Source organism: Cavia porcellus, unplaced genomic scaffold (genome assembly GCF_034190915.1).
Source record: "Cavia porcellus strain 051 isolate PalLab524CR breed Dunkin Hartley unplaced genomic scaffold, mCavPor4.1 scaffold_25, whole genome shotgun sequence".
NCBI classification, from domain to species: domain Eukaryota; kingdom Metazoa; phylum Chordata; class Mammalia; order Rodentia; family Caviidae; genus Cavia; species Cavia porcellus.
Window position 1 is genome coordinate 42,636,352 of NW_026947508.1, and position 27,581 is coordinate 42,663,932.

A 27,581-nucleotide genomic window follows, 5' to 3' on the forward strand; every position below is an offset into this window, starting at 1 on the left:
GGTTTGGTAATCATGAATTCCTTCAGTTGTTCTTTATCATGCAAGTATCTTATTTTTCCATCAGTTTTGAAAGGTAGTTTTTCTGGGTAGATCAATCTGGCTTCGAAGTTGTTTTCTTTTAGGGTTTGAAACACTTCACTCCATACTCTTCTTGACTTGTTGGTTTGTGTTGAGAAGTCTGCTGTGATTCTAATTGGCTTTCCTTTACAGGGGATCTGTCTCTTTTCTCTAACAGCTTTTAATGTTCTGTTCTTGTGCTGAATTTCTGGAATCTTGATTATTAGATGTCTGGGTGTAGATTGACTTTGGTTATGGCTAGTTGGAGTCCTATATACCTCACTTACCTGAATGCCAGATTCATTTCCCATGTTTGGGAAGTTTTCTTCTATTACTCCTGTGAATATCCTTTTAATTTCATTTATGTTGACTCCTGCTACTTCACCGATGCCTATCACACATAAATTATGCTTCCTTGCATCATCTTGCAGCCATTGAGTTGTTATTTCCTTATTCTGTGTTATTTTTAAGAGATCTTTCTTTTCATGATCACTAGCTGCAATCCTATCTTCAAGGTTTGAAAGTCTGTCTTTAGTCTCTTTCAAGCAGTTTTGCCAGCTTTCAATTGACTTCTTAATTTCCTGGATCTCTCTTTGAATCTGTTGCATGCATTGTAATTCGTTTCTACATTCATTCAAGGTTTCCATCATTTTCCTATGCTCCTCTTTTTTGGTCTATGTCTTGTTTAGACCTGCTGAACAATTCTTTCAGTATGTTTGTGATTTCTTCTTTTACCTGAGACATTATTTCTGATTTGACTGCTTTTACAATCTCGTGAAGTTGTTTCCTTTCTTCAGTTGGTATCCTCTCAGAGATTTCAGGTGTGTGACTTCCATTTTCTTCCATGATTGTCTCTCCCAGACTTACTGTGTGTGGGCTAGAGGTCTGAGTTTGCCTTTTGCTCCTTCGTTTTGACATTCTCCTGGGTTCCTCCCAACAAGCTGGTTGTGGAGCCCTCAGCACTTCCCACGTTGGCTGCCCCTAGACAGTGTAGGGAGATGAGACAGGCACCTGGGTTTCTCTAATTCCAGATTTACAGGGAGGTAGCAGGGCATGAAGCAGGCTTCTCCAGAGCTCTGCAGCTACTGTGGCGCTTCCCTGATGATCAGGGGTGCATGGAGGTGGGTCTACTTCTCTCAGCCTGTGTTTCTACACTGGAACTCCCAAAATGGTGGCAGACACACAGGGGTGTGTTTGTCTGATTCTTCTAGTGGCTGCCTGAGGGAACCAAGGGCTTCCAATGGTGGCCTATGTGTGCACACGGCTTACCTGGCTGTATATCCTTGCTTCTACTAGCTGCCTGCAAGAAGGAGCCTTCCAGTGGCAGCTCCCTGAAGGTGAAGGTGGATCTGTTGGCTGCCTTCAGGCTGCCTTTTGGCGGCAGCACATAGCAGACAGAAATGGATCTATCAGTCTCCCGCAGCCTGCACTGGGCACACAGAAGAAAGAGCCTCCTGGTAGTGGTACTGGGCAGGCAGAAGCAGATCTTCTGGCTCTCTCTGCGCATGCTGGGTGCGTGGAATAAAGGGCTTCCAGTGGCGGAGCCTGGCAGGCAGATGCAGGTCTTCTTGCTCTCCCTGCCCGTGCTGGGCACACAGAGGAAAGGGCTTCACTATTCTTTTCATCCATATAAAGGTTAATATTGCTTAGTGGTTTTCAGATATATAAACCTGCTAGAATTTTTATTGAAGACAATTGACATACTGAAACTTCTGAGTCATAATTGTGAATATTGCTCAATTTCTTTAGATCATTTTTAATTTACCTAATTACACAAATAATAACTACTTGTTAAACAATTAGGAGTTTTCCTTCCTGAGAATCACATAATAAAACTTGTCTGAGATGAAGTGTTTGAAAAGCTTAATCTAAAATGTAGAATTGTATGCAAAAATTGTGCACATATACTTAGAATTAAATACCGATGGTCAAGTAAGAAAAATAAGATTTAGCTGGATGAATTTTAAACTGCAATGTGAAGCAAAAATATCGGAGAAGATGAACCTAGAGCCCTCTGCACATGCTGCTTTGGCCTAGGTTTCATTTGCCTTAAGGCTTAGGTATTGATTCCCTCAAAAGAGGAACTCGCCAGTGATTTAAACAGTCAGTTCCAGTAAAACATGGTGTGTATTAGAAAAAGTTGAGAATGAGCAGGATCCTGTGTGAAGGTGAAAAAGTTTCCAGACTGATGCTGGCCTATGAGGGCAGGGGAAATACTCTTAGGAGAAGGAGTTCAGCAGATAGGACACCAGCTAGGAAAAGCCAAACCCAGACAGAGTTAGGATGATCCAGTGAAGTACAGGATAAGATGAATCCTGGGGCTGGGACCTAACAAAAAGCTAGGCCGCAGATGGGGAAAAATGGCCAAGGTCAGCGCTTCGGTGGCCTGATGAACTAGGGTCCTGCATTAAACTAGCGAAATCTACCTGTGCAGGAATGTGGTAATGACAAGATGATACACAGCTAGAACTACCAACCATTTATTCATATCCCCTGATGAGTACCTTTGTTCTGTTTGTGTTGCTCATTTTAGAAAAGTTATGATTAATGATTTTTGCAAAAGTATGTTTGCTACATACCCCAAGTTTGTATAAGCTCACTTCTAGTCAAAATTTCCTGCTAAACTTGGCCCAGAGTGGTTTAAGATGTCATTTTTATATAGAAAAACACTTAGCCAAAATATCCCCTTGGCAACTTTCTTGGATACCCTCATGGTACTGGCAACCTTCTGCTTTTGCTCTCCAATAAATGCTTTTGCTCATTTCTATCTTGATTATCTACCTTGTAATATTTTTCTGGGTTGAGAGAGAAACCCACCAGCTGGATGATAACACAATGGAGTTACAAGAAGTTAGGATGCCCCCTTAAGAGTTGTCCTGCCTGAGACAAGAGTGCCAGGACTTTATACAACCCCAAGAAATGATCACTGGGATAAAATTTCCTTGTATCTGAAAAGGATGCACGAATTTTGATGAAGTGGCTTGGCCTGCCTGAGGAAAATTCCCATGAAGGTAGTCAGCTGGGAAAATGTAACTATAAGTGCTCCCAGCAATATGGGGAACAGGTGTTTCTGTCCTGGAAGGAATATCAGGTTGGCTTATCAAAGCAATATATATCACCCAATGCACATTCATTGTATAATGAGTTTACCTAGTCTGCCTTTCCTAGTTACACCACAGCTCATTTAAAGATTTCAGGTAATCCTTACAATCTCCCTTGTTTTGTCATTTTAGAAAAACATTTATGTCAGTCAGTATAGCTCAGCTCATAACAGATAACATTTCCTCTGAAATGTCTAAGGCCTTATTGTATTGCCATGACCAGGTCAGACTAGGAGTCCCCAGGCTGGCTGTGTGGTATTCCTAAAACTGAGATAAAGAATCTAACCTATTTTTTGTAGAGTAAGTTTATATGCTCACTGACTCCCATTGTAGAAAATGAAGTTTTCAGGTCATGTCAGTAAAACAGATGGCAAAGGTTTATTCGGAAGGGATTTTAGTATGTATTCAAGAGTGGAGTATAAGGACTCAGGGAAATGAGCCCCACTGTTTGGAGCTGAGAATATTTAAATATTTTTTTTTTTTGTTTTGAAACAAGGTCTCACTACGTAGGTCAGGCCTGTCCTTGAACTCACTATGTATCCTAAACTGACCTTGAACTCACAATGATCCTCCTGCCTTAGCTTCTTGAGTTCTGGGATTACAGGTGTGCACCACCATATATGATTATTTATATATTTTGGAGGATGGAAGTCGTGGAAGACTTGGTCTTCGTCTGGTGGGTGAGCTGCGGGATGGCTATTAGATAATCTTTGTGTGTTTTGGGTGTGTTCTAATTTACAGGTGATAAGGTCAGTCTGTGGCCTTGGTTTTGTGGAATGACCCACTTGCAGTAAAATAATGGTCCACTCATATTGAAAATCCTAATTTGTAGATGAAAAATTAGTTTACTCATAGGTAAAAGACCGTTTGCAAGTTAAAAGGGAATGATTAAATTCACTTTTGAGTGAAAGGGAATTTCCCAGGCTTACTTTGTTCTGGGAGAAAGAAAAAAAAATAATCATGAATAAACTGGGTTTATGTCCTGAAATCACAGCTTTCATTTTTAAAATTACGATTTTCCTTTCTCTTTTTTATGCTTACTTTTTTTTCTTCTATCCTATCTCACTAGCCATATTACATTTGTCATCTGACACCAAGATTTGGCCAAGGAAATGCAAATGCAAGATTCTGTGATCATGGAAAGGTATGTATCTCCAGTTTGCAACAGTTGTATACGTTTTTGAAAATGCCCTAGATTGTACTGTTATTGGATTCTGGGATGCTCCTTCCAAAGATGCTAAGATGCTTTCTAAGGTCTTGCTATCCTGAACAAAGGATTGGTAAAGACAAGCAAAAAGACAGCAAGGTTTTACATTTGTTAAAAGTATTAAAGACAGAAAAAGAAATGTGGTCTGTTGAGTCAGTGTGGGTCAATTAGCAGTAAGAAAAGAAATATGCTCTACTGAGTAAGAGTGAGCCATTAAGGAAGCTTACTGTGGCCAAGAGCTTAATGGCAGCCATATTTTGTATCTCTCACTCTTCATGTTGATGTCAGATCTAGGCTGTTCTGTCAAAAACCTACTTGGTCTCTCTTGAGAAGAACTGAAGGTAGCACTTGCTGACTGATCTCATGTGCTGGGCTCTGAGGACTGCTTTTCTGAGTATACGCCCTGGAGCTGCCTGATTCACTGGTCATACCTACTTGTTCAGCAGGTTTGCCATGCCCTTATCTCCTGTTTCACTTTCCCCCTGAGAGATATTAACTCCCATAATTCTTTTTTTTTCTTTCTTTTTTTTTTTTTTTTCCGGTACCGGGGACAGAACTCACGACCACCTGCTTGCAAGGCAGGTGCTTATGCCACTGAGCTAAATCCCCAGCCCCACTACCATAATTCTTTATAGGTTGCTGAGGGCATGGCAGCCTCTGTCCTCATATAGCTACTTCTAACTGAAAGGGGTTATGGATCCTGTTTATGGGGGATTGTGCTTTCTCCAACAACTTTGGGATCCTGGGATGCTGCAGCTCACCAGCAAGGTCGAGAAAAAACCGTCAGAAGACAATAAGAAAGGAATTAGTGTCTATATGTGGAGAAGTGTTGAAATGCCTGTTTAATGGGAGAAAGCTTGGTGAATTTGTCAGGGGAGTCATGGGTTACTGTCTGAATCACCATCTGAAGCCTTGAATAGGTCAACTCTACTAGTGGGTTGAGGATGCAGAGTCCAAACTTGATGTGGAGCATGTCAGAATATTTCCCAATCTGTCTAAGAAGGTGAATTATGACAGATCTGGCAATTGGAGACATTAAGTTTTATTTTTAATTTTTTGGAGTAGATAGCATGATGAAAAAAGCAGATAAATTATCAAGAGCCTGAGAACAGTAGCGTTAGCAAGGTTGCCCATAAAAACAAGAGCCTCAATACAGTGCTAAGCTGATTACTTATCTGCACCCAGAATAGTACTAGAGTCTTGCCTTTTGAAGAGAAGCCTCAGATGTTCCAAAGATTCACAGGAGTAGCTGTCTTTTAACAAAGGAAATGGTCTGAGATTTTCAGGATTATTGTAAATACATAGTAGGCAAGCTTTGACAACAGATTATATGGTCCCTGCTAGTCCAAGTCCTGTGAAAATCTGAGCAACCATTTCCCATGCTTCATAAATGGAAAGAACTGTGAAGGATTTTTACAACCTTCTGCTGTGTCCCTTAAGGAAAGACCAATTAAATGGTTTTCAGGAACTGACAATAAGGCTTGGGTTTTGAGGGGCTATAAGGCTGCTTTTCTTATCTATCAGAAGAATTAAAATTTCCAGAGGAGACATCACACATGTCTCTTTGGTGTTCTTTGCAATGAATAACAGCAACCTGCTTGGGAAGAGAAGTTGCCTCCAATTTTACTAGTAAATTTCTCCTAGTAAGATAGTAGGATCTAGTAGGAAAATTAAAGACTCTTGGTTATACATTTGACCTTCAAGTTGGCATGTCAAAGGAAGAGTAAAGAAGCCCTGACTATGGTTTCTCTCAACCCCAATTATGGCTTTAGATGTGGAGGAGAGATTTCTAGAGAAGGAAGGTAAAACAGTACTAAGAATGTATTTAATAGTGTATCAGTAAAATGATCATAAAATTGATTTTTTAAGTAATTGATGGAGTATCAAGAGAAGTTCCATTGTTTTAACTGAATTTCCAAGTATGTAAATTATACACTAAGTAATTTTAAGTGCTCAGTTGTTGAAATGACCAGTAAGATTAAGGTTTAGTGACAAAACAACTTTAATACAAAGGAAAAATATAGTAACAGCAAAAAGAGAATATACAAGAAGAATTTAGAGTTCTTAGAAGCCAGTGCTTTGATCTATCAACCACTGGTTAGACATAAGATATGCACTGTCCCTAGGTCTCAAAGAACCATCAGTCTGTATGTGAAAAACTTCAGTTCCAGAAAACTCCAAATCTGCTCGTAGTAGAGTTCTTATATTGAATTGGACGCTTAAGTGTTCTAGCTATGCAGCCAGAGTTCATCTTCAAACTCCCCCATCCCTAGTTTCCACTGAAGTCAGGTTAAAACAATAAAATACATCACTAAGAAATGCAAGTAATAACATTGTTCTGAAACAACAAGTAAACTTACAATTTTAGAAAGTCAGTTTCTTAATATATTCTTTTTTTTGGCACTGAGAATTGAACTCAGGACCAGGTGAACGCTTGCCAGGTGAACACTGTGCCACTGAGCTACATCCCTGGCAAAGTTAATAGATTCTCTAATCCTGAGCAAGTGTAAACAACTCTGGAGATAAGCAGGGTCAATCTAAATCAGATGAGATTAATCTAATACTAAAAACAAATATATTCTGTTTATCATCTGTACACCCTCCAGAAGATAAGCGTAAGTTACCCAAGATATAGACAACTTTCTACCTACTAGTAGTTTAATATGAGAAACCCAAATATTAGATATCCTTGCAATTATGGTGAAGTAGCAAAGGACATATCATCAATAGAAAATTAGAAAATATGCATGGGACACATTTTTTTCTTTTTGGATTTTTAGAGAATGGACATAAGAAAATCAGCGAGGTGAGCTCTGATTTCCTCAGCTTTGTGCCTGGAGACAAATTGTTTATTATGGCCAATCAAATAAAGAATAGGACTAAATCTCAATCGAACTGAATTGAGAAGACCTAGTAGATTCAGAGAGATAAAGGCGCAGGAAAATTCAAGGCTAAATCCTTGAAACAAGGGAGTTATTAAGAAAAAGAATTCCAGAAATATTCAAACAAAGATCCTTGAAAATTTTACTACTAAATTGTGCTTGGATATAATGACACTGCAAAACTGGGCAAAGAATTGCCAATGAGTCATATGACCAAAACTTGACAGAACTCATACAAAGCAGAGAAATACTCAAACATGAACCAGTCAGAGTGTAGAATTCTTGGTGATTTCACAAAAAATTCAGTGGTGCCCTTAGAAAGGCATACCATAAGACTGGGCTTGATCTATTATTTCAAGGTTACATAAATGACATATCAAAGCTTGAAAACAAGATGCTGTTGCAATAAAATCAACTTCAGGTAACAGCAGACAATCAAAATTAAGCCTAATCATCTATATTTTGTCAATATTCTGACATAAATTCAGATATCCAACAACATAATAACTCAACTTTCAGTATCTAATAAAAAGTGTTACCTGTGGCAAGGAAGAAAACCAGGAGAAAAATCAATAACCAGAATGAGATGCAGAAATCACAGAGATGCGAAAATTAGCATAAATAATTTATGGAGACAAGCATAGAAAGAAATGAAACATGCACAAAAGAACTAAAAAGTGCATCTCAAATGCTCATTTGAGTGGATGAGGAAGCTGTAGATGTAGCTACTATCGAAGGTAAAGTTAGCCAACCTGAAGAAACAGGAATAAAATCTTCCTAAAACTAAACGCAAAGAAAAAAAGGTGAAACAGAAATTAAATGACTTAAAAAAAGTGATCAATTAATTTAATATATAATTTGAATCCCAGAATGAGAGGAAGAATTTCAAAAATAAAATATTGGAGAAATATTTCCATATTTGATGAAAACTATAAAACCAGAGCACCATGAAATAGAATGAACTTCAGGAAACACACACACACACACACACACACACACACACACACCCTCCCATATATATATGAACCTCATCATGGCATATCACAATAAAATATGGAAAAAAGTGGTAATATAAAAATTCTGAGAAATGAAAGCAAAATTTCAAAAAGATATTTGTATACCCATGCTGATGACCATAATATTCCTAGTAGCTAATAAGTGAAAACAACCTGCACATCCATCAACATATTAAACAAACAAAATGCAGTATATGAATACAGTAAACATTATCAGCCTTTAAAAGGCAGGAAATTCTGATATATGCTACAAACATGAATGAAACTTGAAGATGTTGTGCTAAAGGCAATAAGCCAGTTACACAAAAGCAAATACTGTATACTTCCATGTATGTGAAATTCAGTAGTAAAATTCTTACAAACTCTTAGAGACGTAAACCAGAATGGTGGTTGCCCAGAATGGCAGAAGGAAGAAATGGGGAATTATTGCTTCATGGGAAAATGATTCAGATTTGCAAAATGAAAAGTTATTGAGCTGGTTGGTGGTGATGTTTGCAAACAACTGTAATATACTTTAAATACATTATCACTGAGCTTTACACTTAAAAACAATAAAGAAGTAAATGTCATAGTATATGTGTTTAATGACAAAAAAGACAAGATTCTTTAGTATTGCTTATTTTAATGTGTGAATAAGATGTCAGTGTTAGTCAGTATTAGTGTGGCACAAATATACTTTATTTTTAAAGTATTTTATATTTCAATTGAATAAATCTTTATGAGAAGGACTTTAACAACAAACAAACGTTGCTTTCTGATGAAATGCAATGCTCCCATTCTATTTATCTTTTCATCGTGTGTTCCCCCTGCTCTGAGATAATCATATAATTAACTTTATTAGTCTTTTTTATCCTATAGATTCTAGTATTTGACAAATATGCAATGTGATACATACAGAAGTTTATGGTAAACCTGTTTATAACTATTCCATGCTTTCTATAAGCTAAGCATAGCAACAAACAACAAATGCATAGCATTTTCTGTTTGCTATAAATCACATCCAAAGTCATAATGGAAAAAATAGAATCTGGATTCAGATCCAAGATCCACGTCACTCTCAGTTCTGTGCTTTTTACACAGGACTCACCTCCTCAGACAGGGTCACTTCTGTGAATTCCTTCCTTGTTTTTCAACAAACCACGTATTTTTCTCCATGTCATATATGCCTTTGTATCTTTTGTACCTCAAAAATCAGTAAGATAAATGTCTGAATACACCATTCACCACACATTTTCTTACTTTGAATGTGTAGTATGTGCACAGTAGTTTCTTTGAAATAACGATCTCACACTTTATTTAGCAAGGGAAAAAAATCATTGTTCATTTTAATGAGCTAATCCAGCACCTAAAAAAACACAACCTACTAACAGGTTATAAATCTACATTTGCAAAAACTACTGGCACAAAATGTAGAAAGGATTGTTCTCTGTGTACAGTATTAACAAGCAAACTCGAGAATAAATCCAAGGTTTTAAAATAAGAGAGAGTGTAGAGGGTTTATAATATGATCATCAGTTGTCTGAATTCTATCATGTGGTCAAAACAAATTATTTAATCTTTGAATTTGTTTCCTTATCTTTGTAGCGGAGATGCAGATTACAACCTGATAGCCAAATACATATGGGCATACAAGTACAGATTCTCAGGTTCTTTTCCAGATGATGAAACTGGAATCTCCCAAAGTGATAATGAAGGAAATTCAAATCTTTTCTAAGGAAATTGGGTTCCTCTAGGACAATAAATGAAAAATAACAATTCCAAGTAACACAAGAAATACAGAAAAATGACTGCACAAACTATCACCCACACACTCTAATTAGAGGTTAATAATCAATTGCAAGTGTTCTTTCTCCAAAGCCATTGACAGTGCTTCCTCATGGTGCCATGTTCATTTCCTTACTTCTATTAGTGCATTTCTTCTTGCTCGTCCACCCTGCAAAAGAATTTAAGCAAATCTATGCTTCCTTACACATTTATATTAACATCAAAAGTTTTAAATGAGTTAAAATAATTGGAATATGTACAATCTACTAGTGTAAAACTTATAGAAAATTTTTGTGGGCCTGGCTAAATCCACTACTAAGTACACAATTTGCCAGTACCAGAGACCAATGCTAAGCCACCAATATGAAACTTGCTTCCAGAGTGATCAGCCATCTGATAGCAGACTGATTACAATGAAAGTATTCCATTGTGAAAGGGGTAGTATTTTATCTTTACTGAAAGTCAATTTCTCTGGATAAATTGCCTTTCAATTTCAGTTGCATTTCTTCTATTCAATGCTTCTACCCAAGCTACTATTTATGCACTTACAAAATGAATTGTCCACTGATTTGATATTCTATACAGCATTGATTCTGATGAAGAAAATCACTTCATAGTTAAAGAAGTGCAGTAGTGGGCTCATATTTATAGAATTTACTGATTGCATGCTCCCTACCATCCTGAACTAGTTGTTCGACAGAATCATGGGATGGCCTTTGGAACACTCAGTTGTACTTCCAACTAAGTGATCTATGTTTCAGAGCTCTTTCAGAGGTTGTAGGTGCCCTGAACCAGTGAACAATCCTCCAACATATGGTACTTTCCCAATACTAACCAAGAGGTGGAAATACCAATGGTGCTTACTGTGTGTGAGTGTCCTAGAGACACACTTTAAAAATGTTTCTTGTTCCCATGCCTTTATGCTTTGCTAACCTGGAGATCCTGAGAGCAGAGAAAGACCACTTCCACCAGAAGGCACAATAATGATTCCATTGGACTGGAAGTTCAGATTTCTACCCATTCACTTTGGGTTTTTCAGGGCTCCAGCTCAACAGGCTAAGAAGAGCATTATGTTGTTTTCTGGGTCACTGATTTGGACTACTAAGGGAACATTGGACTGCTCTCCTACAGTGAGATAAAAATGAGTATATCTGGAACACAGGCGGTTAATTAGGGTATTTCATAGTTTTACAGTGCCCTATGATTAATCTACTTAGCGAACTACAACAATCCAATAGGAGAGTTGGTTGGGAAAGTGGAGTTCTACAAACATCAGTCATCTAGCGGGAGTCTGCAAAGGTGAAAAAGTATAGGATCCTTGGCAGCAAAAGTTGTAGAGTGTTCATGGTGGCAGTGATGGCTTCTGCTTTCCTCTACAGCTGGAGTCATGGTCACTGGGAACTATGGTGGTACTTGCCACATAGCTGATAACGATAGCTACTGCTATTTAATGTTTCAGAGACCTCAGCTGCCCATTTCCCTACTTACGTGGGTGTGGTAAAACCAATACAGTTCATTCAAACACTTTCTACTCATTCAGTCATCTTGGAGATTTTGCACCATTGATGTCCTGAAGGTTAACCCTATTCCTGATTCTCTCCCAGTGCCATTTTTATTCATGGATAACTGGCTGTCCTACTCTGCTGTCTGGGTGACATCATTTAGTGACACTTTCAAATACTTGACACTAACAATTATCTGGACACATGGGTTAAGTTATTGTATAACAGGCAGATGTTAATCTGATGGCTATACAATAAATATTCTCTTGGTGCAAACTTTATTTGGAGCCAAATATGTGATTTGTCACAACAATACTGGTCTAGTTTTCTTATTCTTGAGACAGATAAACAGTGTGTGTGTGTGTGTGTGTGTGTGTGTGTGTGTGTGTGTGTATGAAGGAGACTGTTATTAAGATTTTAAAAATAAAAATAAACCAAAGGGTTATGTGGTTGGTGAAAAATAATTTGATTTTTAAAGTGATATTTGGAAATCAAATAATTTCTGATTAATAGTATCAGAAAATTATGCTGGAAGAAATTTTTCTGTGCACAATAATCTTGGCCTAGAATTCAGAAATGTAAATATTTTTATACATTTATATGTGACCTTGTATACGTGTTTTTACTTCTTGTGATAAAGTAAACAATTTTTCTTAGAATACATTATTGGTACATATTAATTGGATTTTTATGCATAAATGCATCTTGACTGACACTGATTTAAATACATCTAAATATATTTTGGGTTTTATTTTAAAACACTGGTAATACATCTATTTTTAAATCACTCCTATTGGAAAAGTATACTTTTGTCTTCAAGGATTTATAATATTATCAATATTATTTTTATTTCAGTTTATATTGAATGAGACAAAGTGACATATATTTATTCTATTTTTATAATAGAAAATTTCTACTTTGAGTAACCTAATGCATGTGGTAGACAAAAAATATTTAAACAAAATTAACACCATATGCTTATGCCTTTTAAAATTCTTGGAGGTAAGGTTGAAGATTTGAAAGGCAACATTAACATGGAAAACAGGGAAATCACAGTTAACATTGCCTGACAGTTATATCACAGGGGAGAAAGTATCTCTTTCCATGTCAACTTCAGCTCAAATGATGAGATAGTTCACCCCATCCTATAGGTGATTCACAATTTAAAATCAGAGACCACCCCTAAGTCATGTTATCTCTTGAATTATATTGCCAGTTGTGGGGGAGGGAGAGGATAGCTCTTTCTGTGACATGTGGGCCTTTTCCAAGCCTCCTGGAAGTACTCTACATAAATCAAGGATTAGGTAACCAGACAGGAGGATGTGGAAGAATGCCACACTGGCTCTTTGAATTGTAAGGCTATTCTTATCTACTGTTGCTCTGAATTCCATTTTTTTCCCAGTCAAATGTACAACCTGTAACTCCCAGCAAACATAGGGTCAGAGGAACCCAGGTGCCTATTCCATTCCTCTACACAATGGAGGGGCTGCCAAAGTGGGAGGTGCTTGAGGCCTCACAACCAGCTTGTTGGGAAAAACTCAGGAGAATTTCAAGACAAAGGAGAAAAAGGCAATCTCAGATCTCCGGCTCATACAAGTCTGGGAGATACAGTCATGGAAGAAAATGGAAATCATACACCTGAAATCTCCAATAGGATAACAACCGAAGTAGAGAAACAATTTCATGAGACTGTAAAAGTAATCAAATCAGAAATACTATCTCAGGTAAAAGAAGAAATCACAAACATAATGAAAGAATTGCTCACCATATCTAAAGAAGACATAGATTTAAAAAAAAAAAAAAAAAGACGAGTGCTGGGCATGGTAGCTTACTCCTGTAATTCCAGCACTCGAGAGGTTGAGGCAGGAGGATTATTGTGAGTTTAAGACCAGCTGAGGCTACAAAGTGCACTCAAGGCCAGCCGGAACTGTATAGAGAGACACTGTCTCAAAAAGACAAAAAAAAAAAAAAAAAAAAAAAAAAAAAAGACAAAAAAAAGAGGAGCATAGGAAAATGATGGAAATCTTGAATGACCAATGTAGAAAGGAATTGCAATGCATGAAACAGATCCAAAGAGAGATCCAGGAAATTAAAAAGTCAATCAAAAGCTGGCAAAACCAATGGAAAGAGACTGAAGATAAACTTTCAAACCTTAAAGACAGGATTGCAGCTAGTGATCATGAAAGGAAAGATCTTTTAAAAATAACAAGGAACCAGGATAACAATTCAGTGGCTGCAAGACAACACAAAGAAACATAATTTAAGAGTGATAGTTAAGTGAAGATGCAAGGGTCAATACAAGTGAAATAAAAAGGCTATTTACAGAAGTAATAGCAGAAAACTTCCCAAACATGGGAAAAGGATCTAGTATATGGATAAACATAGAACCCCAATTAGCCATAACCAGTGTAAATCTACACCCAGACATATAATAATCAAGATCCCAGAAATTTAGTACAAGAACAGAATATTAAAAGCTATTAGAGAAAAGAAACGGATCATCTACAAAGGAAAGGATAAGAATCATGGCAGACTTGTCAACATAAACCATCAAATCAAGAAGAGTTGGGACTGAACTATTTCAAATCCTGAAACCAAACAACTTTCAACCCAGATTGATGTACCCTGAAAATTATCTTTCAAAATTGATGTAAAAATAAGATACTTTCATGACAAAGAACAACTAAAGGAGTTCACGACCACCAAACCAACCCTACAGAGAGTGCTAAAGGGTATTCTAGAGAGAGATAAAGATGACCATGGCTCCAGGAACAGCAGCAAAAGAAGACCACCAAACAGGACAAGCAATTGAATGAAGGGACAAAGTGGAAGGCCAACAGGAGGAGGATAGTATGCCAGAGATAAACCAATAACTGTTGCTTGTAACCACTGATTTAGATGGCCTCAGGTCAGCAATAAAAAGAAACTCAGGGAGAGTGGATAAAGAAACAATATCCATCAATATGCTGTATACAAGAAACACATCTAACTGGAAAGGAAATTAAGAGACTGAAAATCAAAAGAGAGAAAACAATTGTTCTGTATGACAGGAGAACAGGAAAAAAAGCAAGAGTAACTTGCCCATTAATCACAGAATAAATAAGAAAGATATAGTATTTTCATACAATGGAAAGCTACCCAGCTATAAAGTAGAATAATCTTGAGGCTCTTGTAGGTAAATAGATGCAACTGGAGATCATGTTCATGGGCAAAACAATTTGAACTCACATGGGTGAGCACTACCATAAAAAACAGGAGTTAGTGGAATCCAAAAAGCACAATAGATATAATAAAAGTGATGAGGGAGAAAACGTCTATGAAGGAAAGCTGGTAATCACTGTTAATTTCTTGTGGTCTTGTCTTGAACTCTTGTATTGTTTTCACAATTTTGTTAGGTTTGGTTTTATTCTATCTTGTTTTGTTAGATTTTACTGTGTCTAAAGGTATAGGCAGCTATTTTGAACATAATAGGATATATTATGGTAATCATGGTTGGTTTCCTATCATAAGTCCTATATTGTCTTTATTAATTTGTTTAATTGGTTTTATTCCACTTTGTTTTGATTTTATTATGTGTGATGGTATGAACACCTATGTTGAAGAAAATGAAAGACATTATGGTAGCCACTGTTGATGTCTTGTTATCTTGTTGTAAAGTCCTATGTTGCTTGCATAGTTCTGTGCTTATTTGCTTTGTTTTATCTTATTTTGTTTCGCTTTCTCTAAAATAAAAAAAAGTAAGCAATTATGGGGCTTTCCTTTTTCAGACAAAGAAGGTTAACTAGTTTTAGATCAATGAGCAAGGATATGTGAAGTACAAAATAGGAATATTTCTGAAAAGACAAGTAGTTGTTTGCTTGTTCTGGTCAATAGAAGAATTTGCATTACAATAAAACATCTGATGTAGTACAGATACTATAACTAGATTAAGTTTAATATTTTGATATTGCCATTATAGCTCTCAGACAAGGTAACTTGTAGTTTCTGAATCTAATGAAGGAATGAAATAATAAGCCTTAAAGAGCACCATGCAAATCAATCAGCACTCCTCCGCCATGTCCAGATCATTTATAAACAAAAATGTTTTGTGAATTTAGAAGCCTGGAAAAATATTTTATTAGATATTTCATTAGTTTTTATGTAAACATGTGTATTTCTTTTAAGTTGAAAAGTATACAATTTCAGAAGATGCTTATATTTTCATATTGTGCTTACTGTATAATTAAACCAGAAATAAAAACTCTTTTTATTATTATTTGTTTTAGTTCTAAGTTTGGTAGACAAAAATGCTCAAATCGTTTCTGACTGAATTACAATTTGGAGGATTTTAAACAAATTCATACTCCTTGTGGTTTTGTAAAGGATTAAACACTTATGTTACTGAATAATCATTTTAAGAAATCCAAAAACACATCAGGTATAAAAAGTATCAGTCATGTTACTCTGGATCTGAGGAAAGCAGAAGTAAGACCAATTAAAGAGGCAAAGACAAATTTCCACAAAATGTCCACAAACATAAAAACAATAACAAATGGTTATTTTAAAACAAATTACCATAATTTTAAAAAGCTTTTAAATATGATTTATGATGATGTTCAAATATAGAATTAACAATAAATCAATGACAGAAAAAGTCAGAACCTACTAACCTGGTCATAAAATAATCTAGTCTTTCTAAATTAAAAGGGATAAAATATTATTTTATTTCTTTGGTACTTATTAATGCATCAATGCAATAAATGATGTATTAAAATATCTTATATTTAGGCATATGAAATATATAGATACAGAAAAATTTTAATTATAGTTTAAAGAATAAGCAATATACTAAATGAGTATCTAGTCACAAATGTATTACTAAACATATTTATAAAATAATTGCATATATGCCTAGTTTTGTTTAGCATCTAAATAAAATTAATTGGTTTTAATTGACAGCTAAACTGGGCATATTTATCATGTACAACATGATGTTTTGGAAAATGGTTAAATTTTGCTAATCAACAAATGCAGTAGTTCACTAATTATCACTTTTGTAGTGAGAAAAATTATCTACTGCCTACATTTTTCAATAATAGAGCGTAATTAACTGTAGTTATTAGGTTGTAAACTTCATATGTTTAACTTGTTCCTATCTAGGTTGAGTTGTTAATTAACAACTTCCTTAATAATAATACAATATCTATATTATATTATAGAAAATATCTATTACCTTATATAAATATTTATATTTTTCTGTATTTTTACCAACTATTGTTGACTATTTACATTAATGTTTGTATCTAAGGAAAACAGGCCCATTTTTTCACTAGGTATAAAACATATTTTTCTTGTGAATCTACAAGTGTTATAAAATAAAAGTTTATGAAATAATCAACCTTCTAGTTATAAAAAGAACAAACTATTAGTAAAAATTACACATGAATAAGCCTCACATTTTTCTAATTGCAAGAAGCCAGTTGTATTATCTGATTTTACTTGCATAAACATGTAGAAAAGGTAAAATCTATACGTGTATGGACTCTATTTGTGTAAATGTGTAGAAAAGGTAAAATCCATAAAAGCAAGTAGGTTTGTTGTTACTTAGGGCTGAGAGTGAAATTAACTTCAAACAAGTGCAATATGACTTTTTGGGTGATAAAATGCTATAAAATTGTGTGATAGTTATTGCTGTACACATCTGTAAATGCATGAAAATAATTGAAATGTACATTTACATAAGTGCTTTTTATGATGTGAAACTTACATGTGAATAAAGAAGAATCAAAACTTCCCCAAGGTAGTGAGATGTAAAAATAATGATAATGTAATTGACAACTGCCATTATAACTTTTCTGAAAAAAAACAAATGCCAGAAAAGACACATCAAATGGCAAATAGCTTGCCAAAAATCAGAACAAATTCTAATCATGAAAAGACATCAAATACTAAATCTAATAATGATAGGACATCAGATAAACCATTTTGAAAGAAATTCTATAATAAAGCAACCTATGCTTATGAAACAGGTATGTGAAAAAGACAAAGGTTAAGGAACTATTTTAGATTAAAACAAATTTAAAAGCTGACAATAAGATGCAACATGTAGCTGGTCTTGGTGGCACATGTCTGTAAGCCCAGCATTCAGGAGCCTGAGGCAGAAGGATTGCCACAACTTTAAGGCCAGCCTGGGCTACATAGTGAGTTCCAGACAGTCTGCTACATAGCAAATCCCTGTCTCAAAGAAAACAAAAAGGACATTACTGGGAGAAAAAAATATCCCCAAAACATGAGATTGTGTTATGTACATGTACTGCTTCTCAATGATAAATGTAATCATTATGTACTATAAATAAGTACTAACAAAAAATAAGAATTAAAAACTCAAGAAAAAGACATTAATGAGATACTTGGCAAAATTGAAATGCAAACCATACTATTACAGTACTGTACCAGTGTTTCAATTCCTAAATGTATTACTTCACTGTGTTTATATATGGTGTCATTTAAAAATTTTTTACAGTAATGTATTTAAGGTAAGGGAAAGCCTTGTCTGAAATTTAATCTCAAAGGGATCTTTGAGCCTTTGATTTTTCATGTTTTTCAAAGACCTTCAATGTTTCTTTACTACAAAAAAGGAGAGACATGTTCACTGTAATTGAACATTATGTGATCTGTACATGCACTGAAACATCACATAGTGACTCACCACAAATGTATATATATGTGTGTGTGTGTGTCCATTACACACCAATGGACAGAATAGGGTGCACAGAAGTACACCCATTTATTCAAGCACTTGGTTCTAAACAAAGGAGCTAAAAATATAGAGAACTGAAAAAACAATAGCCTTTTAATCAAATGGTGCTGAGAAAAATGGATATGTACTTGTAGAAGATTGAAACTAGATCTTAATCTCTGACCACATAAAAATCAATTCAAAATGGATTATGACTTGAGTTTAAGACCTAAGACGTTGAAGCTACCTCATGAAAATAGAGAGGAAACACTTGAAGAGGAATACACACACACAGGCAAAACTTCCTGACTAAGACTCCATCAGACAGCAAATAATGGAAAGAATTCACAAATGAGACTAATCAAATTTCTGCACACCAAGAGAAACAGTTAGCATAGTAACGAGTTAGCCTGCATAACAGAAAAACATCTTTGCCTACTAAGTTTCTTATAGAGCGTCAACATCTAAAATGCATAAATCATTTTTTATACAATCAAGTAGCCCGCGTCAACAAATAGGCAAAAAACAAAACAAAAAAAAAACAAAAAAAAAAACAAAAAACAAATGATGCTCAAAAGAAGTACATACGGCCATTATGTATATGAAAATATGTTCAACATCTTTAGCCATTAGGGAAATGCAAATCAAAACACATTGAAATTCCATCTCACCACAGTAAAAATGACTATCGACAAAAATACATAAAACAATAAATGCTGGCAAGGATCCAGGGGGAAAGGAACATTTCTATACTGTTGAAGGGGAATGTGAATTAGTACAACCACTACTGAAATCAGTATGGAGTTTCCTCAGAATCTAAAATACAGTCACGGTTTGTTCCACTCTTTAGTATGCATCTGAAGGAATTAAACTCAGCATATTATGGGTATATCTGAATATTCATGCTTATGGTGGCATAATTCACATTAAGATATGGATACGTATCTGTCAACCAGTGAACAGATTTGTTATTTGCAGGAAAGTGGATGGATCTAGAGATCACTGTGTTGAGCTAAGCCAGATTCAGAAAGACAACTATTATATGTTCTCATTAGTATATGAAATATAAAAAGATGAAATGAAAGTAGAAGGGAGACTATTATTAGACAAGAGGAAGGGGAATAGAAAAGAGAAGTGTAAAAGAGGGTATAGGAAAGATAGTTTTGATCAAAATATATTGAAACCCAATATTTCATAAAATTAATAAATAGTAATTATAAAAGGAAAACACTAATAAAGCAAAAACATTCAAAACCAAGATAGTTTCAATGATGAATATTGTTAAATACTTAACAAATTATTTCAAATCTATACAATCTCTTCTAGTATGTGGAAAAGAGTTCTTTATAACTTATTTTATCACACAAAGTTTACAGTGATATTAAAATCATACAGACATTAAAAACTACAGGTTAATCTGACACATGAACATAGATCCAAAAATTCTTATCCAAATATTAGTCAACCTACTCCAACTTCATTTAAGAATACTACTTCATAGCCAGGTAGTATCCATGCCAGGAATCCCTCCATTCCTAAACCCCACTATTGGATTCATTATTTGTAATCCACCATTGAGTCAAAGAAAAAAAATTATATTATCTCAGGGAACACAGAGAAAACCTTTAAAAAACTAAAAATCAATTAATGATTAAAAAAACAAAAATGCTCTCAAGAATTAGGAATTTAAAGGAACTTTTTCAATCTGCTAGAAGACACCTAGAAAAATGTACAAATAGCATCATTTTATTAATGGGAAAAGACCGAATACTTTCTAAGATCAGGAAAAGTGTAAAAATATCCTTTCTTACAATTTCTATTCAACATCATACTGCAATCCCTTGCAAGTGAAATATGGCTAAAAAAAGTGTGTAAAGTAAGCAAGTTTTAAAAAATTGAATAGTTTTTATGTATAGATGAAATGATTATTTACATACAAAGTCCAGTTAGTATTTTCATGATTTAGTTGGTAATTTCATTATGTACGCAAAATAAAAACAAACAGAAATATCCAAAATTAATGGCCTACTGCTTGAGAAATCAGAAACAAGGACTCATCTCATACTCAATCTGTATACCTTTTAGAAAAATATTTTAGGCTCTATTCTTTTCCAAAAATTAACAAAATAAAAAGTGTTTTTATCCCTCAACAGAAACAATACCTTCTTCAAAAATTAATAAAAATCAACTTCTCAAAAACTAGCTTATTTGCAAAAATTATACCAAAGCTCAAGCTGGACACTTCAAGTGTGCTAATTAATCTAATCCTAGAAGCTATGTTCCATTTAACAAATGCTAATATTCCATTTAACAAATCAGAAATCAATTAGCTCAATGTTAATCATCTAAAACCAATTAAAGGTTAATCAACTAGCCAAGACTCTAGCTGACAATGTCAGAGCCAAGATATGACACCAAGAATGTGACTCTAGGGTCCAAGTGATTAAGCACCAAACCAAACATCCCCCAGGTCCCTCCTAAGCACCTCACTCTGCATCTTCGGCTGTCTATAAACCTGCTGCACTAAGCTCCCAGCAATCCTGGAGGTACTAGACTCACCGCCTTCTCCACCTCTTAACTCACACTCCTGTTCCATTCCCAGGACAAATAAAGGAAGAAAGAGCAGCTTAGACAGTTTCTCAGTTAGAAAAACGTAAATCAAGGCTTAGAATATAAGTAGATCACTAATTTCCCTGTAATTTCACTGGAGCAATTAGGAAAGAATAAAACTCTGAAGATCTATATCATTTGTGGCCTTTAATCATTTCCTTTTATGACTGAGCAACGATATCTATTGTATGACCACGCAACATTTGATTTATCTTCTCCTTTAATTTTGACTCCTCTTTTTCTCTGAGTATGGAATTCTGGCTTCTTTTTAAAATTTTTATTTTATTTTAAAGATAATGTTTTGGCTCACTTAGGTTACAGTGAAAAGTCTGCGTCCATTTTGATCTTTCTCATCTATATATAATGTATTTTCTTGATTTTACTCTCAGCCCCATAAAGTTATAGGAATCTTACAAAAGTCCACTGTTCTCAGTTCTATCTTTGAAACGTCCTGTGACTACATAAGTAATTTATGGAAAAATTATCTACCCCTGTAAACCACAAATAGTTATAGACTTGCTTGGTTTTGATAAACAAATCCAGATATTTCAAACAATGATATCAAGAATTACAGCCTCACTGTTTGATATTTACTAGTGAGGCATAAGCCAAAACTCTACATTAACATCTGACAAAATGGAGTTTGTTTTAATATTGGCTGATATTGTTACATATACAAACTGTAGTATCACCTCCCAAGGAAAATGAATACTCACATTACAGTATATTTCCATCCAGGACTGTGTGTGTGCTAAACATGAATCATACAAAAACTTTAACATTCACAAGAGTAGCCTAGAATGAATGCTTGCTCAGACTCCTGCTACTTGGCCACATGTCAGCTTCTGATTCACTGAATCTAGATAGAGACATGAATTTGCAATTCATATTTCTTTCTCTTTCTTCCTCTCTTTTTCTTTCTTTCTCTTATTTTTCTTTCCTCTTTTGAGACAGTCTCACTAATTTGCTCACTCTGACTTTCAACTTGCCATCCTCCTGTCTCTAGTTGTAATTATAGGTTTTCAAGCATGAGCCACTATTTTCAGTTTATTCTTCTTTTTTTAAACACTCCTTGTAATAAAGCTTTGATTTTCACTGTGAGTCGTCCAAATACAATTTAGTAGACTTAATGTATTTCCAATGTATTTGTGTTCCATAACTTATTTTTAAATTTCCATGCCATTGACTTTCTAAAAGGAGCAAAAACAGTTTCCTTTTTTTTAAGTTGAGTTCCAGAAATAATTGGGAAAATTAATAAAAAACCAAAATGTTACACTTATTAAAGGAAAAATTCTGATATTGAACAGTATACCTAACATCTACAGGCAAGGGGGCTTCTGAACAGTGAATCTGAAAATAAGGCAAATCTACCTCCCTGGGGTCTGAATGGCCGTATAAACAAATTGAGATACTTTCTTGGAGTCGAACTGGTGAGGAGTAGTTCAGGCAACAGTAAGATTTAGATTTCTTAGCCCCCAGTCCTCATGCTCTGCATTGTAATTAGATGGAAAAGAGATTTGCAGGGATAAGGCCATGGTTTAAAGTTACATGAGGCAAGGATAGGCTACCTAAAAGATGCAGGTCTGGATTTGATTACTTGGAGGTGAAGGCACTTGAGGAGCACCAGGTGAATTCCCCACCACATGCCATGCCTGTATTAGTGCTGATGGGCTCTTCCTTGCCTGTGCACCACACTTCCAGCTCCTCACTGCTATGAGAAATGTGGGAGACAGATTGACTAAGTCATCTTCAGAAAACCAACCTCACAGAATGAATGGCATGAGGAGTGCTCATTTTTTAATTAAAAAACTAAAGTTTTCTAGAACTATGAACTGTCCAACCCAGAAGGTATGAGAAGTGTGTGGACATTTAGATTTAAATCCTAAGTTAAATTAAAATGTATTACATTTAAAATTGTGGTTTTCAATCACAGCAGCCACATTTCAAGTCTTCAGCAGCGACAAGTGCTACCGTTTTGCACACCAGAAATACAGAACATTTACATTACTGCGTTGTGTTTTACTAGAAAATGGTAATCTGATTGCTAAATACAGTAATATACTATTCAAGGCCAACTCGGTCTTCTAACTGTCCAATCAATGCCGATCTGATACAGAACTTGGTATTCTATCCAGAAAAGCCACCAAATGTTTTAATCTTCGTCACATCACTGAAGGTTAACAGCATGGAAACAATGAAATCTGCTACATGGTTGTACCTTGTGTTTAATTCCTGATATTTCCCATTCCAAAGAGAACAATCCCTGCAGACCTACACTCCTACAGAAATCTGTAGAGGAGGGAATGTTGTCAATTTACACAATCAAACGTCTTAAATGACATGAGCTTTCTGAGTCACTCCCTTTTTGTATCAAACACACATATTTCTTTGTGTTGTGAACTCCTCCTACTCATGGAAAATCACGAGATGATGCTCCTAGGGTATTTTATATTCTAACTATAACATATAGCTGAGGCACGTGAGCTGCTGTGCCCAAATATCATGAAAACTCCAGCCTCCATTATTATTTTCATTAGATTAGATTAGGGAAGAGATATTTGGAAGGGTGAAATTAAAGAAGAAATAAAACAATACCTACAATTCAATGAAAATGCAGACACAACATACCATATCCTGTGGGATGTAATGAAAGCAGCCCTAAGAGGAAAATATATAGCAATAAATTGTCACATTAAGAAAATGGAATGAGCACAAATAAACAACCTAACTGTACATCTCAAGCTTCTAGAAAAGGAAGAGCAAGTCAAACACAAAGCTCATAGAAGAGAAGAAATTATAAAGATCAGAGCAGAAATTAATGCAATTGAAAATAAAAAAGTACAAAGAATTAATGCATAAAAGAACTAGTTTTTGAGAGAATAAACAAAATCGATAAATTTCTAGCCAAACTTATCAAGAAAAAGAAAGAAAAATTCAAATTCATGCAATAAGAAATGAAAAGGAAGAAGTTACTACAGGTCCCATGAAAATTCAAAAGATCATGAATTCATACTTCAAAAATCTTTACTCACATTGGGTGGAAAGTGCAGAGAAAATAGATTTCTAGAAACATATGAACTACTAAAGCTCAATCAAGATGATATAACAATTTTGAATAACTCAGTATCAGCTATTGAAATTAAAAATGTGATTAAAAACTTACCAACAAAAAAAGTCCAGATCCTGATGGATACACAGCTGAATTCTACAAGAAATTTAGAGAAGATTTAATGCCCATAGTCCTCAAACTCTTCATTGGAATTTAAAGTGAAGCAAATCCTTCCTAACTCATTCCTGGAGGCAAGTATCAAGCTGATACCAAAACCAGAGAGAGACCCAGCCAAAAAGGAGAACTATGGGCCAATCTCACTAGTGAACATTGATGCAAAGACTGGCAAATAGAATGCAGCAAATCATCAAGACAACCAAGTAGGATTTATTCCAGGAATGCAGGGATGATTTAACATACAAAAATCAAAAAAATGTATCACACCACATCAACAGAGCCAAAAATAAAAATCACATGGTCATCTCAATAGATGCAGAAAAAGCTTTTGATAAAGTTGAACGTCTGTTCATGGTAAAAAAAAAAAAAAAAAAAAAAAAAAAAAAAAAAAAAAAAACCTACAGAAACTCGGAATAGATGGTACCTACCTCAATCTCATAAAAGCCATTTATGACAAACCAACAGTCAACATTATACTAAATGGATAAAAACTGAAACCTTCACTCTAAAATCAGGAACAAGACAAGGATGTCCACTATCACCACTGCTATTCAACATAGTTCTAGAAATACGAGCCAGAGCAATCAGACAAGAGGGAGAAATAAAAGGAATAAAAATAGGAAAAGAAGTTAAATTATCATTATTTACAGATGGCATGTTACTCTACATAGAAGACAAAAAAAACTCCCTTAAAAGACTACTAGAGAGGGCTGGGGATTTAGCTCAGCGGCATAAGCACCTGCCTCGTAAGCAGGCAGTCGTGAGTTCGATCCCTGGTACTGGTAAAAATGAAAAAGAAAAAAAAGAAAAAAAAAAAAAAAAAAGAAGAAGAAGACTACTAGAGATAATAAGCAAATTCAGCAGCATAGCTGGATACAAGTCAACACTCAAATATCAGTAGCATTCTTGTACACAAACAAAAAACTTACTAAAAGAGAAATTATGGAAATATTACCTTTCACAGTAGCATCTAAAAAAATCAGATACTTAGGAATAAACCTATCCAAGCATATAAAAGATCTATATGCTGAAAATTATACTACTCTAAAAAAGGAGATTGAAGAGGATATTAGAAAATGGAAGGATATTCCTTACCCTTGGCTAAGAAAAATTAACATTTTGAAAATGGCCATACTCCCAAAACTGTTATACAGATTTAATGCAATCCCAATCAAAATACCATTAACATACCATACACATCTAGAGAAAATATTCCTAAAATTCATTTGGAAACAGAAGAAACCTAGAATAGCAAAGGCAATTCTGGGTAACAAAGGCAAGGTAAGAGGCATCTCAATTCCTGACCTGGAACTATACTACAAAGCCACAGTGATAAAATCAGCATGGTACGGGCAAAGAAATAGACATGAAGATCAATGGAACAGATTATAAGATGCAAACACAACTAAAAAGACACTCAGCCACCTGATATTGACAAAGGGGCTAGCCATGTTCACTGGAAGAGGGATAGCCTCTTTAATAAATTATGTTGGAAAAATGACTTTCCACATGTTGAAGACTAAAACTATACCTATGCCTATTACCATGCATTAAACTAAAGTCAAAATGGATCAAAGACCTAAATTTTAAAATACAAACACTAAATCTACTGGAAGACATGGTAGGTAGAAATCTTGGAGACATAGGGGTAGGCAGAGAATTCATGAACAGAATGCTAGCCACACGGGAAATGCTTCAAAGAATCAACAACTGGGATCTCATATTACTAAAAAATGTTTGCAGTTCAAAAGAAATCACCAACAAAGTGAAAAGAAAATCCACAGAATGGGAAAGAATTTTAGCTGACAATCCCTCAGACAAAGGACTTATATCCAGAACATAGAAAGAATTGAAAAACATCAAGCCCCCCCAAAAATATTCAAAGACCCTCTCCAAAAATTGACATCTGAGATGAACATATAGTTCTCATATGAAGATATACAAGTGGCAAATAAATACATGAAGAAATGCTCACCATCACTGGTCATTCAAGAAATGCAAATTAAAACAACACTGAGATTTCATCTTGCCCCAGAAAGAATGGCTGCCATGAAGAAATCAAATGTTAACAAATGTTGGCAAGGATGTGGGGAAAAAGGAACACTGATCCATGTTGGTGGGAGTATAGAATGGTGCAGCCACTTTGGAAATCAGCATGGCGATTCCTCAGCAAACTAGGAGTGGGGAAGTCCCATTCAATACAGCTATTCACTTCCTGAGTATTTTCCAAGAAAAACGGAAATGGTCATATCACAGTGATATATATGCACCCATTTTCATAGCAGCACAATTTGTAATAGGTAAATCTTGGAAACAACCAAAATGCCCAATAACCACAGACTGGATGAAAAAGATGTGGTATTTTTATACAATCAAATATTACTCAGCAATAAAAATGGATGATCTTGAGGCAACTTGCGACTATCCTCATAAGTGAAATAAGCAAGACTCACACTAGTAAGCATCACATTGTCTCACTAATATAAAAAAATAATAAAAACAGAGTAATAAGATCCAAAATATATAATTGATATTGCAAAAATGAAAGGGAAGGAAAGTGCTCTAAAAGATATCTCTGTATGTATAAGTGTGTAAGATAAATGAACATATGACTAAATTTTTGTTGGATCATTAAACAGAATGGTTTACACCATCAATGTTTGTGTGTCTATCTACTTTTTCTGCTTTGCTTTTGCATCTTGAACAACCATTTCTAATGTGACAATATGTAACATATCAACTAGAGAGTTCTTAGTGTTAATTTTTTTTGAATTCTGTATTATCTTACCTTTTCTTCTATTTTGTTTTTTTCTTTCTTTAAATAAGTAAAAAATAAATAAAATAAAAAGAATCATGACTCATCTTCCATGTAAAGATAGATAAAGCTTTCGGATTCTAACATCTATAATATTAATAATGCTATAATACTGCATCAAATATAAAAATTGAACTCAGTTCAAATTCTTCAGCCTCATATCCTGTCCAAAACTAATCCTGCATATCCTGAAAGGCTGTCCTCTGGGCTCAGAAAGCCACCCATGTTGTTTAGAAGTCTCACTTTTTACTGCCTTATGTTTATAGAGGCTGTTTAAGAATCGGTCACTTCCCCAGTCAGTCCATGAGAGCCCTGAGATATTAAGTCTCCTTTCTTCCTGAGTCCTTCTTGCACACACAATGAGTGTATACTGAATGCATATTGAGGGGATGATGAAGAAGGAGCCCTCGTCTCCCATCTCCAAGGAACTCAGGTACAGTACACTGAGGGAGAAAGCACACTGACCCTGTAGCTGGGGGTCCTGAGTGTTGGTCTTGGTCCTGCCATACACTCACCTTGAGGCCTGGGAAACTTGTTGACTTCTCATAGCCTCATACCCCCTTCTGATACCCCCTTTCCTTCCAGTGGAAAGTAGGAAAATGACAGGGTTTGTGGGTAAAGGCAGTGAGAGAATGTTCACTGTTCAAAATGGCCTATGGCTGGAACTCCTAGTATGCCTCCAT

At 35.1% G+C, this 27,581-nt stretch overlaps 1 protein-coding gene across 27 annotated transcripts in view; it reads left to right on the forward strand.

The window, feature by feature from the left end:
- LOC100722197 (sodium/glucose cotransporter 4) overlaps nt 1-27,581 on the forward strand; it is a 239,976-nt gene that overhangs the window by 39,970 nt on the left and 172,425 nt on the right. For 23 of the 27 annotated variants that reach the window (XR_010043174.1, XR_010043175.1, XR_010043176.1 and 20 more), the window contains exon 2: nt 4,228-27,331. The gene's annotated coding sequence lies outside the window, so the exon portion shown is untranslated. The remainder of the gene's footprint in view (nt 1-4,227; nt 27,332-27,581) is intronic. The other 4 variants (XM_063236444.1, XM_063236455.1, XM_063236456.1 and 1 more) reach the window with 1 other exon arrangement.